A 12,565-nucleotide genomic window follows, 5' to 3' on the forward strand; every position below is an offset into this window, starting at 1 on the left:
AAAGTCATATTGAGGTATCACTGGAATTTCAAGGCAAAAAACCACAATATTCTTGTATCAGACAATTGTCAGTGAATCATTGAGTGTCCTGATTTGGAAGAGATCTACAAGGATCCTTGAGTCCAACTTCTGGCCCTGCACAGGATAACCCCAAGGACCACACCATATGCCTGAGAGCATTGTCCCAACATCTCTTGATACTCAGGCAGACTTGGTGGTTTTCATCGCTGGCTCCTTCACCTCCTGTGGTTGCAACAATTCAAATATTGAAAATATTTTAGCTTCCAATCAGAGAGGCATGGAGGCACATGCTGTATGGAAACAACAAATGGGCTGTTTCTGCAGCTGTAAGAGAAATTGAAGCTTCTCACCTTGTCTTAAGGCTACTGAACTGTCTTTTTAACTCTGAACTGATACTAACAATTGATAATTTTCTAACAATCTTAGAATAATCTTGTTGTGATCACTCAGAAGATATCATGGAAATTAACAGAGGTATGAAATTCAAGGGGATTATTTAAATCATATTAAAAAACTTATGTGTACACACTCATTCAAAATTCAAAAGGTTTTCATTCTTGGTTCCATTTATTTCCTGTTGTGATGGTTTAAACTTTTTTAAATCAGGGCAACTTTAATTCTGAAGAGGAAAGCATACAGGGAAACTGAATAGGATTTATTTAAAATGTATTAAAAATTCAACTTTAATTAACTTAAAAAAATTATCTTACCTTGAATGAGAGGAAAACATAATTGCAAGTTGAAAAAATGGTTTGTCATGAGAGGAACGTAAAAATGGGAGGTGGAAAACAAGTTCTATTCTCAAAAAGTTATTTTCTACAAAGGTCTATAAAATTTATTTAAAATAATGAATTGCCTGGAAAATTCAACTATTCCCTAAAGAGTCATTGTGTTCAATTTGGAGACACCACTCAGCTGTTACAGTGTGAAACAGCTTCTCTTTAATTGAAAATCTCAGAGCAGTCTCCTCCAGGAAGTTGTTTACCATCTTTCATTAGTAAGATTTGACTGTGAGGGGCACCTGCAAACAGCTGACAACAGCCTTATTACAAATATTTTATTAAAAGTACTTTTTTTTTAATAAACAGCTTTCTGTATTGGCAGGGATTTTGAGTAATGTTAGAAAACGTTAGCTACAATTAAGTAGTTCACTAATAATTCAAAGCTGGAGAAAGTTATCAGAAGGATGCTAAAAAAACTCTCAGGATAGAAATGAGGGCATGTGTGTTTAAAGACAGTCCTAGTGGGAAAAAAAAGTATTATGGTGAGAATGTAATGTATTTATAGAGCTCAAAAGGGTGTGCTCTGTGAAGGTATTGATAGGCAGTCTGTCCTTTTTTCAAGTCTTATCTTCAGGGTAGCAGAGCTCAAATGTGCCAAACATTTCTCGTGTTCAACTCTGATTGCATCTGTGCAATTTTCTCTGAGATTTATGTCTGGTGCCAATGAAAGCAGTGGGCATTGTCTCGCTATATTTAACATATTTGTTAGATTAACTGATTGCTTACATGTTTTTATTCTTATCACATCTGCAGTGCCAAAACTTCACTGATCACCGAAAGGATGCTGGCTGGATAGATAGCAAAGTGACTGCTGTTTCAGGCAAGAAATGCAGGCTCAGAAGTGTGACTACTGCAGCCAGGGGAGAACAGAGCTCATGTGCCTGCTGAAGTTGTATTCCTGGTATTGTATTATTATTTTCCTAAGCGTTCTTGGGAATGCACCCTCTCACACACATGCTTGGCTTCTTCATTTAGGAGAGAGTGTAGCAAAGACAAAGGCATCTGGAGCAGGGAAGCCAGAAGATGCAGTAACAGGGCAAAAATATTCACAATGTGACTTTTACTGGTGCCCTTTCAGTTATAATAGTCTTGCAGAATATTTAATACCCCACTGTTTGCATGTGGTCTACTACCCCAGCACACATCTGAGTGAACTGAATTTAGGCACTGATCATGGATATAGGAAATCCATTGTTGTTGCTGTCTTTGTGTTACAATTTTTAATTCCGGAGGTGAGCTGTTTTGCTTGAATTTGGGCTTCTTTAGCTTTCTGCTGTGTCTTGTGTGGTCTGGAGTTCTTAAGGCAAACATCTGGGTGCAAAGAAATCATGCCTGCTGTTCACTCTCTCTGATGCAAGTGGGTGTCCCTTTCTCTGATGCAAGTGGGTGCTCCAGAACATTGTGCTGCTGATCTTTCAGAAGAGGTGAGTAATTTACTCCAGGACTGTGCTTTGTCATAAAAGACTTCCAGCATTGCATAGTATGATTACCTATATTCCCATCAGCAGCCTCTGTGTGGAGGATTGAAGTGACCTTTATTGGTGCATTTGCTGTATTGCACTTGCCAGTGTACTCTGGGACTGGATAAAGTACTATGTTTAATCTTTAATTTCTGCTCTGAGAAGTGGTTGTAAATGGTAGACACAGGAGAAAGAAACCAGCAATGTACCTTCTGACACCCGTTAGTTCATCTAGTTTCATTTTATCAAGCGCCCTTTATCCCTACCCTTTACCACTGGTTCATTTTTTGTAACTGCTGTGGCAGAGAGGGGCTTGGAAGGTGATTTAAAAGAGAAATACATAAAAACCTTACAAATTAGCTCACTTGGAGACTGCCTAGAGGAAAAAGCAGTTACTGGGATAGGAGGTCAAACCAAGACTGACATCCCAGCCAGCAAGGGGACAAAATCACTGGGATGAGAGGAGCAAGAGAAACAGAGAAAGACATGAGGTTAATTAGGAAGGATAAAATAAAAGCATTGAGCTTGAGAGAGGGAAAGAGAGGAAATTGTTAAACATGTCATGGAACAGAACATCAGATAAGGGAAAGGACATTTGCCATTTTAGCTGCAGTGTGAGCCAACTGTTCTAACTTCTTTTTTAGCCATTTGAGAAAAATATTTTGCCTGGGTTGTTCCAGTTTGCACTACCTTTTCGTGTTCAGGGTGGCCAGGGATTTCCATTCTCTCTGGATTTTTAAATGTGCCTTTCTATTCATGTGAGCCAAAGGAGTTCATGGAGACTTAGCAGGTATCAATATCACAGTGGCACAGAAGTAGAAGTTATCTGTGCCAACATCAGGCTTTGTGTGGCTGATACTGAGCTTCATGGCTGCATCCTCCAGTGCCCCAGCAGTGCTTCTCTCAAAACATATGAGCAGGGTGGAGTACGAGTACTGAAAAGCCATGGTAATTTCAAATTTGCTTCTCATTTTAGTTGAATGACATTGTTTAGTTTGTGTGGTTCTCCTTTATGTTCCTGCACAAGATGTACATTCTTAGTCAGAACAGAACTGATAAGCTTTGAAACCATATACATTTCACAATGACCACAAAATCCACACAAAATAGACATTTTATAATGCCCAAATATGCTCATTTAAAAGTTGGTGGAGGAATTGTCCGGAATGTAGAATATCACAACAAGGTTTTATGCAGAGCAAATTTTTCAAATGCGGCTTTTGGGGTTTTTTTGTTGTTGTTTTTGTATTAAGTCTTTGAAAATAGGATTTGATGCTGATCTACTGAAAGGCCTTATCCAGCAGTACTGCTGGCACTAAGTCACAGGGTAAACACAGCCTGGTGGTGCAAGTCACAATGGACCACAGCTTGAAAATTACTGGCCTAGCAGCCTGGGAGTGGGAGCTCTCTGAGCTCTGCCTTTGAGTCTTTCTATTTCCTTTCTGAATTTCATCACGAACAGTATAAAAACCATCATTTCTGCTTCTTGCTTTTGCCTGTGTGAAGGGAAAAGTGGAAGCACAGAAATACATTGCCTTTTTCTCCCCCATAAAGTCTTCATTCAGATGCTCATCAACCTAATTTTTCCTTCCTTCTCTCCCCTCTTTGCTCGTGGGCTTTCAGCTCTCCTTTGCCATATCCCCCTGCTTCTGTTAGCATTTCTCCTTTGTGCCTCATGTTGTTTCTCCTCTCAGCGTGGCCTGCTGATGTGCTGTCGTGCTGAGCAGAGGGGCTGGAGCAGGGAAGAGTCCTGCCAGCACTGGAAGAGGCAATGCTGTGCCTCCATTCAGTGCCACATTTATGTTCACTGATTATCAAGAGGTGCTGGATCCAACTGAGCCACTTCAGCTTGGTGTGAGACCATATCAACAGAGTAAGGAGGGAGCCTGGGGCCCTGGCACACACTGATTCATGAGAGCATCCCACAGCAGACGTGGCTTTCTTTCCTTCTGGCCAGCAGGGACTCGTTCCCTCTTGTGTCTGGTGAGTCTTTTGTAACAGTGTGTTCGTATTGTATTACCTGTTCCACCTGGTAGCACACAAGAGACAGGGCTAAGGATTTGATCTCCTGCATAAGCTCCTTGGATGCTCTCCAAAATCCATCTGCTTAGGCTCTTGGTTGAGAACATCAGCCTGCAGCAGCTGCTGTGTCTCAGCTGGGACACACAGGCTTGCTAAGCTGCTGTAACCTTACTTACATTTGGCTCTCCAGCCTCGAGTGAGGTGGTGGCTTGCATTGCCTGTTTCATCAACAGTTTGTGGCCACTTAGAGGGCATTTGCCACGGGGTTGGCTTCACTGTGCCACCACAGTCACCTGCAGGGGTGACAGTTCTGTGTTAGGCTTTCAGTCACCCTCATCATTTGTACCCCATTTGTATGACACTAGCATCTTGATTGTTCCATGAGTTGGTGCAACATTTATATTCCCTTCCAAAATTCAAAAGCAGGTGGCTTTTAGCCTATTGAGATAGAATTTTCTTTTGAATTTTTTTGGGATTATGTTAACATTTTCCCACAAAGGAGATAATTTGTTGTAATTTACTGTTTAGGTTGGTTTACTTTGGATGTTTACTGCCAGGCAGATGTACAGTTTGTTCTGCAGGTGATGATGTTCCAAACCTTGTCTCAACTTTTCTGCAGACTACTTGAACACTTCAAATTCTGTGCTGGTCAGAATAACTGTTTGGATTATAATCTATCAAATAGTATAATCTATCAAATAGTTTCTATCACTAGAACACAAAAATAGAACTTTTGTGGTTTATGCATAGTATGTGCTACACTTCCATAGACAACCTCAAACCTTTATTGAGAGGGATGTCCTTAGCCTCTGCATCCTTTCCACTATGATTATTTTTGTTGTGATTGGTTCAAAGTCCTTTCACAAAGTCCATCTTTTGAGATATGGGTATCTTTGACAGTAAATTCAAAGAAACAGTAGAAAAGTCAGCTAACTGATACTGAATGGACATTTTTTCTTTTAATTACTTAATGGAAATTTTAAGCCTCCAAGTGTCCCAAAAGATTATGACAGAAACATAAAAAATAGTATGAAGGGAAAATTGCAGTCTCTTTTCTTGCATGACAACTTCCTATTTCGTCAGAGAATCTGTTGTCTTTCAAAGCCCTGTCTTGGTTTCCACTCCAAATCTAATCCAGTAGGTTTTTCTAGCCAGGCATACAGATTAAGAACCATTGGTAATACAAGGGGTTTGTCTCTTATTCTCACCTAGAGTATTAACACTGATTGTTTTAATGTATTCTTTTTGTGGCTGGTGAGGTGCCATTTTTATTTGCTGGTGATTTTGTGAAGCATTTTGTTGGTGCGACAGAGGGGTTCCAGTTTATGCTCAGGTAATCCCAACTCCCAGCTACACTGGGGGAAGCAGGAGGTCAGATCCCACGTTGCAAGGGCTAAAGGGTCAGGTGTGCCCAGCCCTGCCAAACACTGAGCAGGGCAGGAGCTGTTAGAGATGAGAAGAGTAAATGAACTTGGCTGGCAGTAAAGCTTAAATGCCTCTGAATCAATTGGACTCTCCAAGAGACCAGTTGAGGGATCTCAGAACCTGAGCTGTGATGGGAGTGAATGAGTGTACACTTCTTCCAGGCACAATAATACAATTTCCTTCTGTGCCTATAGAGAGCAAGGAAAAACTCTTTGCTCTTGATGATCCTGCTCAGCATGAGATTTCCAGGTCAGAGGTTCTCTGCAACCTCCCTTGTGTTCCCAGGAGAAGCCATTTACCTTTCTCATGACTCCTGTTTTACCAGTGGTCATTTAAAAAAAAAACTATCGCAAAATGCAAATGCTTGTACATTTATGTTCCTGTATTTTATTTTCTGTATAAATTTATGGTCATCTTGATCTGTGCATATGTCTTTTTGGCAATGTAGGCAACAGCCTGGGGGCTTGCTACCCTTGACCTGAAAGATCTCAAGTGTGTAGGTATGCTTTGAACTCTTTCCCCTAAATCAGCTTCATTTTTGAACTCTCTCTGAGTATACTGCTGGCTGTTCTTCACGTGCCAAAGCATTGAGTACAAAGCCAAATGTTGAGTACTGAGTACCATTGTAATCTGGGCTTCAGGTATATCCCCTTTTATGGACCCTAGTTGCTTTATAAGTTCTTATCTCAGTAACTTTATTCATATTTACCTTGCCATATTGTTTGCTACAAGGTTTTGGGCTGTAAAAACTTCTGCTGAAGGTTCTTCCATCAGATTCATCATTACCACATAAACTTTTTGTGCACTTAAATAATTTTTCAGCTGTAATATTTTCCTTATGATGATATGGTATTCTGATGTTGCATTTCTGTGAAGCATACCTTTAATACCTGTCCTGGTAGAGCCTTTTTCCCTTTCAGTATTGCTGAATATTTTTTCTATTTGCTTGGCTCAATTTTTACTTTTTTTTTTTTTCCTAGCACTACAAGTAGAAAATGGTGTCTATCTTATCTTCAGCTTGCGCTAATTTTTTTCTTCACATGCTGTGACTCTCTTTCTGCTAGAGCACTGATTTGTCATGGTAAATTATACACAGCTCAGTGTCGTGTGGATTTCTGTGCTTTAAGTTTCATCCTTCACTATTTTCCTTAGTCTAGCACCTTCCATCAAACGCATTTCTTTCTTTTGCAGCTCATAAAAAAAAATATAGAAAAGAGAAGAGAAGAGTAAATAACCTTCTGCTATTCCCATAGGTGCTTTGTTGCAAACCCTAGAGAAGTTTTTGCAAACTACTACTTATCCAGAGTAGGATATGCTGAGGGATACCACAAACCAGTCAAAGAAAAGTGGGAATTTGAGGAGCACTGTTACAGTTCTGTTTGACTTTTCACTGTGGCCATATTTTTCAGTTGCTCTCTGAGCTTTTGTGGCACGATTGCTGTTATTTGGTATGGTTTATTTTGTCTCTGGCTGGTGAGCTGTGGGCTGCTGGGGCGGCCTGATGCCACTAAAGCCTGGTGTGGTGGGACAGAGCTGCTCACAGGGCTGCTCTCTGCTGCCTTACGAGAGCTCTGCCTGTATCACACTGTGTAAAGGAGCCCATGTTGTGTTGAGCAAATGGGGAAAGAATCTTCCTTTCCCCATTGAGATTAAATTGCTTGAAGGGAAATTTGCTGTTGGAGAAGAATGGATGAGGCAGGAAATCATCTTGGTTTTTCCATTGGAGTGTGGAAAATGCCCTTCTTTGGCAGGTAAGTCAACCTTTTGCCAGGCTAGGGGAGGAGCCAAGCCCACGTTTGCAGGTGTAGGACATGGTAAGGGAGGCTCTAAGGAGTGTTGCTGTGGCCCTTGTGGTACTGGAGTGGCTCTGGGTATGATCCCAGAAGCTGTTGCAGACACCACTTCTTAAATCCTTGCTGCTACAAGGGGGAGACAGGCTCCTGGTCCTTTCCTGCCCTAACCTCAAACTAGGGGAGGCAAAGGGCATGTGTCCATAGGAGGCTGTGTCCATTTCAAGAGATGAAGCTCCACCCCCAGCAAAGATGAGTTGCTGAAGAGAGAAATGACATTCCTGCTGAATTACACCAGCCCTTCACACCTCCCTCCACCTGTCCCCTGACTGCAAAACAGCCATTTCAAAGGACCATTTTATACATTGAATAATTGAACAAGTGAGCTGCGGAAAATAATTTTTTTTGTGGACTTCCTAGTTGCAAACTATAAGTGCTGCCTTGTAACCAAGGAATTCTGTCAGAGTAAGGAGCAGATAAATGCCAAGTAAATAGTATATACATGCCTCTAGTTTAGCACAGGAGGACAAAACATGAAGTAGGAGCTGTATATCAAAAAGCTGTAGCACCATGACGAAAAGTCTCCCGATTTGCTTTGAAGTGAGGGCATAAGCTTTGGTCCTAACTCTCAGAAGGGGGTGCTATTACCTCATCTGATTTCTTTGTATTTTATAAGTATACCTATATAGTTTGCATGCATATGTATGTATATGTAACACCGCTCTAGTTTTAAAAGCGGGCTAAAACCCATATTTCACTTTGCCCACTGCTTTAGTGAATGTTTTTTATGAAAAATGATCATAAAGTTGCTGCTTTTTTGTTTTAATTACTCACTAGTGCAGTATGCAAAAAAAATTTCAGCAATATGGGGTTCTTTTAAAACGTGTGGGAAATCTTTAAAATGGAAAACCAGTGGAACAAAAGGAAGAAATGGCAGAAAAAAAGTGATGTCTTTATTTTACATTGCACAGTGCACAGAAGAATTTACTGTCTTGTGCAAGAAGTGAGAACAACATATTCATCCTAAGTATGTATGAAAAACACTGAGTTGAAATCAATGTATTTTACTATGAAAAAATATGATGGTTTAGATTATGAAATCAGATATTTTTAAAAGTCTGCATATTGTTGCAATATTTCCACTAATTTTTATCTCTTTACATTCATTGTTTGGACATTAAAATAGTCTTGTTAATTTCTTCTCTTGTGTGGACATTTACTTATTTAATTTGCTCCTCTAAATTAATAAACAATATATCTGTCTTGGACACACTGCTGATGAATGTGACTGATTTTCTTTTCTTCACATCTGCCTGCCCCTGCTAACTCTTAGAGACACATCACACTTCCCTACCAAGGCCTTGCTATGGAAAATGCTTCCTGGGTCTGTAGTCTCTCTCTCTTTGGGCAAGAAAGAGCTCATGTACTCAATATCTCACTTAGACTGGGCACAGTGATCAGTGAAAGCTGTACAATAAAAGGATCCTGCTGCATCTGCAAGCTTTCCCCAGCACTGCTGGAATGCTCCCTGGAATTCCTGACCATCCATGAGGGAAGCTGGCACACCTGGGTTATGGTGTCCAGCTGTACCTTTGGAGAAGAGCCTTGCCCTCAAGCTGCTGGTTTGCAGGGCTTTGAACTCTTACATGACCAGGTCACCACCCTGGCTTGGAGGCCAAAATGCAGCCTTAGCATTAACTGATAATAATTAAATGCCACAACCTGTGACTCTGCAATTAGCAGTAGGATTTCTGCTTATTTGGAATTATGGCCATAGTCATGTTCTGGGTTTAATGGATGAGCATAGATCCTCCTAGTCATTCTACAGTGTGGAGCATCACTTCACAGATGCCAGCAATCCAGAATTCCTGGAAAACCCAAAAAAACCCAACTACTGGCTACAGAGGGTGCATAGAAAAGAAGAATTTTCAGGATGGTTCCTATTTTGCGTAGGGACCTCCTTTGACAGGTATTTGGCTAGTGTCTCTGAAATATTGTAAAAACAAAATTCTCGTTTTCCTGAGGATTGCACATTCTAGGTTTCTTCTGCCCTATCATCTCTATTTTGGTAATGTCATGGAAATGATTACATAGAAAGAGATGTAGAAATAGTGTTAAAATCACATCAAGACAATAATCTTGCCTACTATTCCTCACTTACCCAGAGATCACAGCTGGAATTTGGATGCAAAAGAAATTGAATGTGGAGCTTCAGAAGAACAATAGCAGCTTCTTGTAAGAATTTCCCAAGTCTTAGTTTTGTAGGTCTATGAATTGTTTATCCTCAACCAGGAATAAGATCCCAATCATTGATATCTACTTTAGGGTGAGATGCCTCTGGATTTGCACATTTTCTTTCAATATGATAAAAGGAACTCTTACTTTAATTCCAGACAGATGAATTTTAAATGTTAAAACAGATTAATTCTACTGCACCCAAGATGTCTGTGAAGAGAGTCCGGCAAGTTTCAAGTTTAAAAAGTGTCTTAGTCTGGTCCCAAAGAGCTGGCTACTGTGACATTGGCCACTCCATACCATACTTTCATGCCTGGGATTCTGGCCATTTCTAAAAATTCACAGGATGAACATGAAATCACCTTCTCTAAGGACAAAGTGTCTAGAGAATGTCAAAGGCAGGTTTCACTTCATAACTTCATTGAATTTCTCCTTGTGGAGGAGGTGGAGTTTTAAGGAGCTGAGTAAGAGAAGGCTGTTGTGAATTCAGAATGGTTGCAGGAAGACTGGCAGGCAATGAAGAGTAACTGTCCAGTTTGAGAGACTTATTTTACTTTGTGTACACATTTATATATTTTGAAATACCATGACCATATTTTTCAGGGTCTAACTTAAAAGATCATCCTGTGGTGTCTGTAACAATCTCATCTGGAATTGTCCAGTATTAAGATTTATATGTTTAGTTCTACAACTAAATACTACATACTACAATTATCTCATTTGCATTTTGTATTTGTTAGTAACTTCTAATATAGAATTTTAACTCCTTGGGTATAGTTTTAGAAATTTGCTGGTTTGTTGTCTGAAAGAATCACTCCATCTTGCATAGCAGTAAACAGTCATGCATGGTAGGAGTTTTAGAGCTGTATGCACTGGATGTTGCAAGCTTCTCTAGGCACTGCTGGCTAGATAGTTATAATCCTTGGAGCACAGGATGTGTGCTCCTCTGCCTTGTGCTTTGTGCTGTGATGTGAGATCTCACTTTCTGTTCTCATGTCCGAGACCTAAACACTTGCTTCTGAACCCAGGACCTGGCTGAAGATAAACCCTGCTCTTATCCTGCACAGACACAGGGATGAAGGGCCCCCAAGGATACTAGGCCAGGCCATGCCTCTCGAAGATCAGACCTCTGGAATGTTTCTTGCTGGGGAGCATGCAGTTTATACTTGTGTGGTCCAAAAAATATGAGGTGCAGTCATCTATGTGTGTATGAATGGCAGCCTTCTCCTGTTTGGTTATCAAGGTACTAGCAAGCAGGCTAAGATGAGACTTTATGCTGGTGAGATATAGAAAATTAATAAATAGGATATGATAAAATCAATGTGAAGCAGAATGTGCATTCTGCCTTTTGGTAATGCAAGCACAGTACACAATAGTTGCTCTACTTGCACATCTCACCACTAACAGCATTGAGGGATGCAGGAAGAAAAGCTTTCTGGAGGCTCAGACTGCTTAGGTGGGTGTGAGGAAAAGTGGATGAGTCCATGTTGGAAAGGACTTATACAAGCCTCCTCATGTGTGCAATATGACAATGCCTTCTTATTGCTTTTGTTACTTCTTGTAGCTATGCTGTAAGAATTCTTAGGCACAATCACCTTGGTGTTCTGCTACGGGCCACAAAACTCAGTGCACAAACCCAGCACCTGTTTTCAGCTGCGCCACCTATTTGTACTTCTCTTCTTGGCTCCAGCTGCAGCTCACATTGTTGTGTGCATGTATCACATATCAGATGGGAAAATCAGGCTCTTCATGTCTAACACTTCTTTGCAGCAGGGCTGAGCTCTCCAGTATCCTCTGATAAGATTGTGCTATAGAACAGTCCATGAAACGCGGTGTAAAGTGATTTCAGATACCTTCCAGCATTTTACCAGCACATAAATAGTTAGCTGCCATTGGAAATCTTAAGCTACAGACAATGGGAGATGGTAACCTCTTGTGCACAGGATTTAAAACTATAGGATCATTGACCTTGAATTGTGCATGTAGCCTGGGAAATCTAGAGTTAAGCAGCTTGCAAAGCCATAAAAGCCAGCCACCAGACTGAAGAATAGAAGCCTTCTTCTAGTTTTCCTGCTGATATTCACTGTTGTTTCAATCAAAGTACAGGTAGTACTTGAAGAATGACAGATCTTGTGAGCTTTATATACCAGTAAAATGAGATTATGCTTCATGACCTGCTGCATTTGACTTTTACATTAGAGAATATGATTCAGGAATTCATTAGAAAATCCACAAAAATATAAATTAAAATATTTTTATTGTAATTGCTCATTTCTCATTAATTGCACATCGTAACTGACTCACAGGAAAGCAAGAATCATAATGAAGAAAATCAGAAATAAAAAGGGACTCACAATGTGTATCAGTACTGAAAAATTATGAAAAATATAATGAAAAGCCTAGAAAACTATATTTTTCTTACTAGCTTTATTCTTATAATATCACATTTTAAAAATACAATTTTAGAAAAAAAATGAACTATAGCTTTTTGCAGTGATAGGCGACAGGTCAGAAAAGCGTTTCAGAATAATTTTACACCTTTTAACCTTAAAAAATACTTTGCTGACAATTGAGAAAGGGCCTTAAAAGAAGCGCTGATAGGCATTCTCACAGCAGGGTTGCCATGTCCCATCACATAGCAGAGGGTTTCTGCATAATGTATCCTGTAATAAGAAGTGTACTGCAAATCACCGGGCTTGAGTAGCAGTTTTAAGAAAGTAATCCTTGGCATGAGCTGCTATTAGTGATGACACTGAAAGTTTGTTACGTAAAACTCTTCAGAAGACACAAAGAAGGTAAACTGTTGAAAATTTTGATTCGAGCCTTGAAA

Source organism: Lonchura striata, chromosome 1 (assembly GCF_050655825.1).
Source record: "Lonchura striata isolate lonStrDom1 chromosome 1, ASM5065582v1, whole genome shotgun sequence".
NCBI lineage: Eukaryota > Metazoa > Chordata > Aves > Passeriformes > Estrildidae > Lonchura > Lonchura striata.